Genomic DNA, 7,602 nt, shown 5'->3' with positions numbered 1-7,602 from the left:
CAAAGCGCGCGCCAGGCCCGACCAATCCAGCCCCTAGCGAGAGCCGAGCAGACGCCGCGGAAGTGGGAGGGCGATTCGTCAGGGCTTTTAAAGGGGCCGCCGCCCTGGTTATTGGGCGAGTGCGGGGATAAGGTGTTACGGTGGGAAAGGTAAGAGCGTCTCTCAGCGAGGCTACCGCGCTTTCCCAAGCTCTTCACATTTCTTCATTTTCTCTTCCTGCTGCTTAGCAATAAGTGCTTCTGACAGAGAGGGAAACTGAGGCTAGGGCCAGGGATATAGCTCAGAGGCACGGCGCCTGCCTGGCCAGTGTGAGGTCCTGAGTTCAATTCCCGTTTCCAAAATTAAAAAAAAAAAAAAAAAAGCTCCTGCCTGGAAACTGAAGCTTCGAGAATCGGTGATGTGTCGTTGGCAGATTCAAACTCCAATTTGGGTTTTAGCCGTCAGACACGTCTGTTGCCGTCTAATTGCAGAAGTTGGTTTAAAAGGCAAATCCCATCCCCCACCCCATCAGCATATCCAATCCTGAACTGTTCGTGTTGCTAATTTTTAAAAATTTAGAGCTCGTGAAAGTACCCATTTGAGCCGGGCGTGGTGGCGCGTGCCTGTAATCCCAGCACCTGGGAAACTGAGGCAGAAGGATCACCATGAGTTCGAGGCCAGCCTGGGCTACAAAGTGAGCTCAAGGCCGGCCTGAACTACACAGCCAGAGCTTGTCTCAAAAAAAAGGGCTCCAGTCATAGGTACTTGGCAATGTAGAGCAAAGGTAGCCGTCAGTGCAAACACAGTGTAATGATTGATACATTGTGTCAACTTGAGAGGTTTAGAAGGTTAACTAGCCCTCAGCAGGGAGTCAGGGTCCTCATTTTGTGAACATCCTCGTCCTGTGCAAGAGATCCCCCTGGAGAAGGTGTAAGTGCTGCGTACACCCGCCATAAGGGGTGGTATCCTGCTTACAGTATCAGAAAGGAAAAGCGGCTTGCTCCCCACGCTTTTGCTCTTGCTGCATTTGCTGTCTTGTGCTGTCTTGAAGCATTGTCCCGGGGCCATGCCACCCTGCCTCGGAGCAGGCTGATTAGGGACTGAAACCTCCACAAACTGTGAGGTAAAGAAGCCTGTCTTTAATTCTGGGCGAGGGGTATTTTGTCTCAGCAACGAGAGAAAGTAACCAAGACACACAGCCTGAGCTTGAAGCTTTTCTCAGCCACATTCGCTGACTCCCCACCTCAGGAGACCGGGGAACTCCTGGGGTGTATCCCTCCAAGGATCCTTGGAAGCTGGCAGTATGTCTCTCCAAGTGCCCACCATCCTCCTAGCCCTACATAAATACTAATCAAGATCCAGGCGTGGCGGCACAAGCCTTTAATCCCAGCACTCGGGAGGCTGAGGTAGGAGGATTGTTTTGAGTTCGAGACCAGCCTGGGCTACAAAGTGAGCTCAAGGCCAGCCTGAGCTGCATAGCGAGACCCTGTCTCAAAAAATATATATATTAATCAATATGCCAGGCATGGTGGCACATGCCTGAAATCCCAACGGTCAGGAGGATCACTGTAAATTCAAGGCCAGCCTAGATTACGTAGTGAGTTCTAGACCAGCTTGAATGACACGGAGAGACCCTGTCTTAAAAAGAAAAAAAAAAAAAAATCAATACATCATCAATAGGACCTCAAACTAGGGACAGTAAGATTCAGCATGAACACTTAAAGGAGCCCTTCTTTTTTGCAAAGTGAGGAATTTTGGACTCTTTGAAAAATAAATGAACATATAGTAACATAATATTAATGCTTCCTAATGAGGTATCACTGCACTATAGGTCCGATGCACACAGTGATATGAAATCTACTACTGCGTCAAGTCCTTTGCACATATTAATTCATTGAAATCGTACAATGACCTTGTGTAGCAGGTGTGACTGGTATTTTCTCATTTTTACAGATGCAGAAGTTGAAGTTCACAGAGGATTGCTGATACATTGAAGGCAGCAGGGCTAAAGAAGAGCCAGACTTCATGACACTGAGAACCAAGCTCCTCCTAATTGCTCTGCTCCAGTGCGTGCCAAAACAACCATCTAGCTGCCAGAAATAGGACAGATAACTTCAAAAGGTAAAAGAGACAAATATTACTAATCTACATCCAAAGGAAATATAATATGGAAGTACAGCCTTAAAGTTTAAGTGTCACTGTTCTAATTTACCTTCTGCTTGAGCTTGGTTTGCACAAGTTATGTAATTAAATCTCTCAATCTCAGATGACTTGTCTATAAAATGGAAAAAATAACAAAACCTCTCTCCCTAGACTGGCATGAAAATCAAATTAACTGGAGAAGCTGTGTGTCTGAACAGAGAGCCCCCAACTTACAACAGTTCAGTTAATGTTTTTTCAGTTTATCATGGTACAAATGCCACAGGGGTTTGGTAGAAACTATACTTTGAGAGCCGGGTGTGGTGGCGCATGCCTGTAACCCCAGCACTCGTGAGGCTGAGGCAGGAGGATTGCTGTGAGTTCGAGGCCAACCTGGGCTACAAAATGAATACAAAACCAGCCTGAATTGCATAGTGAGAGATTCCCGGTTCCGGAAAAAAAAAAAGAAAGAAAGAAAGAAAGAATTGCATAGTGAGACCCTGTCTCAAAAAAGACAAAAAATAAACAAAGCAGGACGATACTCTCTCAGTGGTAACAGTGACCATGAGCCGCGGTTCTCAGCTACATGATCACGGGGGATGCAATCAGTACACAACAATGCACTTCTGGAGCCAAACTGTGATAGTCAAGAGGCGAAGTGTATTAAATGCATTTTTAGCTTACAGTATCTCCCACTGACAAAGGGTTTATCATAACCCCCTCATAGGTCAAGAGGCATATGTCTGTGTACTTTGAACTCATGAATGAAAGAATGATTTTAGAGCTTGGAAATCTGTGATTTATTGTCACCTACAACAAAGATCAAGGGCCATGATACTAAATTCAGATGTTAAGTGAGATTCTTTACTTTGTACTCCAAATAGCTATTCTGTGTGCATAGCATGGACAACGTGAACTAATAGCTTCCACCTACAATAGCATCTTAAATCACAGCAATCCAAGCCAAATTATGTCCCTGGCCTCTCCCCCTATCCTAGCTTCCACCACCACTTCAGGCTCTTTTATAACTCAGGCTTCAGCTGTTCCTTAAGCCTACACTGGTTCTGGTATGCTGGATTACTCCATTATACATTTCCAGATAATCTTCATTATGACTTGAAACAAAAATGCTCTAGGGTTTTTGTTGTTATTGTTGTTTTGAGACAGGGTCTCTCTATGTAGTTCAGGTTGGCCTTGAACTTACTATGTAGCCCAGGTTGACCTTGACCTCATGACAATCCTCCTGCCTCAGCCTCCCGAGTGCTGGGATTACAGGTGTGCGCCACCATGCCCAGCTAAATATAGTTTCTTGTAAGTTAGAAATCAGAAAGTTACTGGGTCATGGGTAGAAGCAATGTAATTGGGGCTGAAAACACACAGCTGGCTTTGAGCCAGGCTAAGAAGACCTAAGAAAAGCAGACTGATGAGGCTGAGCAGATGAGGACGAGAAGGGACGTTCTCCCAGGAGGCCCAGGCAGAAGGGATGTCACTCTGGTGTGGGAAGAGGGTGTGCTCTTCCTCTGAGGTACACAGGGTATGGGAAGGAGGGAAGGAGGGAAGGAGGATGTGGGCACTGACGCACTCATAGATGGAGGGCAGGAAGTGGGGGAAACTCCTGCCTAGCTGGCTTCTGGTCTGTAGTCCATAAATAGGAAGGAGCGGCACCTCTTGGGCGTGGGTGGAGAAGTGATAACCAGGGTGCTTTGTGGGAAGCAGTGAAGGAATGCAAAGGGAGGTGCTGATGGCGAGGGAGAGTTCTGGGGAGCCCCACAGGCCTGTGCTTTTGAGGCAGCTCCAGCATTGCGGATGTGCAGGGATGGTTCTCGGGGATCTGGCCCATGGGCCCAGGCCTGAGCTATTCAGAGTCAGGGGTTGGCAGGGTCAGGAACAGGCAAAATACTAAACCACTAGGAGTCCTCACCAGCAGGCCGCTGAAGCACAGGTCACGGGTTCTGGTGGATGGGGAGGGAAGGAAACCCAAGGAGGGAAGGGTAGATGAGAGGAGAGATGGGAAGAACCATTGTGTTCCTCCGGGCACAGGGAGGCCAGAATGTCCCACGTAAACGATTCTGGGTGGTGACAGTGTGACCGCAGAAGTAAGCTTGACTCCTGTGTTCCCCCTCCCTTGCTCCTCTGCGGAGAATTATCTGAGGCCCAGCTCTTCCTGTCACCCAGCCCCGCACCAGGATGGCTCTCCAAGAGGGAGGGTGGGTGGGAATGAAATTTTTGAAAACCTGTTAATAATCAGATGGTCTCAGGGGCTGGGGATTTAGCTCAGCGGCGCAGCGCGCAGCACCTGCCCGGCAAGCGAAAGGTCGTGAGTTCGATTCCTGGTATCAGAAGAAAAACAAAAACAACAACAACAACAAAAATAATCAGATGGTCTCCAGTGTGAGTAATGAGCATTTATAGGAAGTGCTGTGTGAAAGACATCGCTCCAGGCGTGGTGGCATGTGCCTGTAATCCCAGCACTCAGGAGGCTGAGGCAGGAGGATTGTTTTGAGTTCAAGACCAGCCTGGACTGCAAAGTGAGCTCAAGGCCAGCCGGAACTGCACAGTGAGACCCTGTCTCAAAAAGACAAAAAAAAAAAAGAAAGACATCAATGCCCCACGTAGTGGGTGGATGTTCATGCAAATAATTCCTGCTGTGTCAGGGCAGTGAATAGGGGTGATGTTGATGATTTACTTTGCTGGGTCGCTTGTGAGACCTGAGGTCATTAAATATGAATGTCTCAAAATTCTGTCATTCTGACATCCACTGGGGAATAGTGGCTTCTAAGAGATGTGGAGCAGGGCCAGAAGGGAATTTCTAGAGAGAAAGACTGACATTTTCTTCCCTTGCCCTTGTAATTCTACGCCTTCCTTCCCAGGGGCCTTCTCAGTGCTCTGAAGAGAGAGTGAATATGTCCTTCAGCCAAACCCCCTGTGCCTCCCCTGTGAACTCCATGCTGCTGTGGTTTTGCTTCCAGTGCCGAGGGTCAAATCCAGGGCCTTGCCATGCTGAGCAAGCGCTGTGCCACGGGGCCCATGCCCCGTCTCTCCTGCTGTAGTTTGGGCCTTAAGGGGCCTCCAAAGGCCTGTAGATTAAAGGCTTAACCCCTAAGTGGGCACTTTGGGGAGATGTCAGAAGCTTTAAGAGATGGGAAGACTGTCTATTGGAAGACAGAAGAAAGTTCAAGAGCTGGGGGGTAATCTCCTGACCTCAAAGTGAGCTGTCTCGCCGCGCCCTATGCTCCCACCAGGATGTGCTGTTGAGCAGGATTTAATATTAACCAGTTGGCTTTCTGTGTTTACTTGTGAGTTGTCCGAAGGCCACAGCTGAGGATGTCTGGCTCCAACCCCAGTTAACTTAAAGGAGGCTGCAGCTTCAGGCACCTCACTCCTGCTGTGAAGGTCTTCCTGGAGATAACATAGTTCTCCTAAATTAACATAATGTAGCTGGGTGTGGTGGCACACACCTGTAATCCCAGCATTCGGGAGGCTGAGGCAGGAGGATCTTTGGGAGTTCAAGACCAGCCTGGGCTACAAAGTGAGCTCAAGGCCAGCCTGAACTGCATAAGGAGACCCTGTCTCAAAAAAGACCAAAAAAACTCCACAAAAAACCATAATGTATTACCGGAAAAGTTCTGCCCAGATTCCCGCATTTTCTTGAGTATCCTCCTCCTTTGTTTGTAAACCAAATAAATAGGGCCATCCAGAGAAGTCTTTGGCTAAACTCCAAGAATACTGAAGCTGTAAGAGAGTTAGTCCCTCCTGGAGCCCTAAAATCATTGCCGTTGTCTCATTTATTTAAGCCTTTGCCATCCACTTGCTTGGGAGATTATGGGCCTGATCAACCTGCAGCAATTTAGGGTTATTTAACCCAGTTTTCGATAATGTGCTGCCTTGCCAAGGCCTGTGGCCTCAGAGCCAATTGCCTGTGGGTTAAAACCTCCAGAGCTGTGAGTCAAAAGAAGCATTCATCTTAGTAAATTGATTTATCTCACTTGTTTGTGACAGGCAAGGCAAGGTGAGCCACATACCCACCGCCTTTCTGCCTTCCAGCCACAAGGTGCTCTGCTCACAGCCTCTGTGCCCCTGCCTCTACTCTGCCGTGGCAAGTCCAGCCTCGGGCTTTCCCAAATCACCCCGGAGCACAGGTCTGACTCCAGGGATGGGAGGTCAGGAGCACAGCCTGGGGCTGCGGGCTCTGCCCCTGCATCTCTGAATCCCACGAAGGCACAGTGGCCCTTAACAAGCAGAAGTGGAAGCCGGGGTGGTGGCACACACCTGTAATCCCAGCACTCGGGAGGCTGAGGCAGGAGGATTGTTGGGAGTTCGAGGTCAGCCTGGGCTACAAAGTGAGCTCAAGGCCAGTCCGAACTGCATAGGGAGGTCCTGTCTCAAAAAAAAAAAAAGACCAAGAAAGAAGTGGGAAGTGCAGGCGTAAAGGGATGGCATTTATCTACCAGTTCGTGCCCCATAGGTGGGAAGCTGTGCTGGCGGTGGGGAGGGGTCACTGAACCCTGCTTCCAGGGTACACCAGCTTGGTGTGGAGCAGCTTTCCCTGTGTTCTAAGTCACACTGTCAACAGAGGGCCAAGGGCGGATGCAAGACACCTCCAGCTCGCACCTGCCGGAAGTCGGGAGGAGCGTCCACTGGCCTGGCCACTCCCTCAGTGACTGGGAGGACTTGTCTGGCATGGAGACTATTTTCAGAAACAGGGACCTCCAGCAGGTGTATCCAGAGGTCCTGAGGATCTGTCTCTTGTTTCAACAGAGTGTTGTCAGAACAGACCCGGGAGCTCTCTCTCTTTCATCCTTCCAGTCACAGACTCTGGGAACATCTTCTCACCATCTTCCGCTTCCAGACCCGACCACAAGCAATAAGGGCAGCTCGTTATTGCTGAGCACCCTTAACCTCTTGGATTCGTGGGAATCATCCCACTGAGGTGGAGGCTGCCGTCAACCGCCTGGTCAGTCTGCGCCTGCGCCGCCTGGTCAGTCTACACCTACCTTTCTCTGGGCTACTCCTTCCGTGGAGATAGTGTGGCTCTGGTGAGCATGGGGCATTTCTCTGGCAAGCTAAGCTGGCCCACAAGAAGCACAAAGGCTCCAAGCAACTCCTGAAGATGCAAAACCAACATGGCAGCTGTGATTTCTTTCAGGATGGGCAGAAACCTTCTAAAGATGACTGGGGTAAAAAAGCTGCCCTGACCCTGGAGAAGAACTGGAACCAAGTTCTTTTGAATCTTCATGCTTGGGTCCTGCCAGGACAGATCCCCATCTCTGTGATTTCTGGGTTTTTTTTGTTTGTTTGTTTGTTTGTTTTCCGGTACCAGGAATCGAACTCACGACCTTGCACTTGCCAGGCAGGTGCTGTGCCACTGAGCCAAGTCCCCAGCCCCTTCTCTGTGATTTCTGGAGAACCACTTTCTAGATGAGGAGGTGAAGCTCATCAAGAAAACAGGTGAGGGGGCTGGGGATTTAGCTCAGTGGCATAGCA

At 49.3% G+C, this 7,602-nt stretch overlaps 1 long non-coding RNA gene across 3 annotated transcripts in view; it reads left to right on the top strand.

Moving 5' to 3' along the window:
* Positions 1 to 53: 53 nt before the first annotated feature.
* Positions 54 to 7,602, top strand: part of LOC102015514 — an 11,966-nt gene continuing 4,417 nt past the window's right edge. Inside the window, exons 1-3 of one of the 3 annotated variants that reach the window (XR_001230847.1) lie at positions 54 to 149; positions 1,933 to 2,100; positions 6,877 to 7,096. This is a non-coding gene — a long non-coding RNA (uncharacterized LOC102015514). Of the gene's footprint in view, positions 150 to 1,932; positions 2,101 to 6,876; positions 7,567 to 7,602 lie in introns of all 3 variants that reach the window. The other 2 variants (XR_001230846.1, XR_263704.2) reach the window with 2 other exon arrangements.

The sequence above is a fragment of the Chinchilla lanigera genome, unplaced genomic scaffold (assembly GCF_000276665.1).
Source record: "Chinchilla lanigera isolate Chin_1 unplaced genomic scaffold, ChiLan1.0 scaffold00077, whole genome shotgun sequence".
Classification (NCBI taxonomy): domain Eukaryota; kingdom Metazoa; phylum Chordata; class Mammalia; order Rodentia; family Chinchillidae; genus Chinchilla; species Chinchilla lanigera.
The sequence above is the reverse complement of the archived record's forward strand: the minus strand, read 5'-3'. Positions and strand labels throughout refer to the sequence as shown.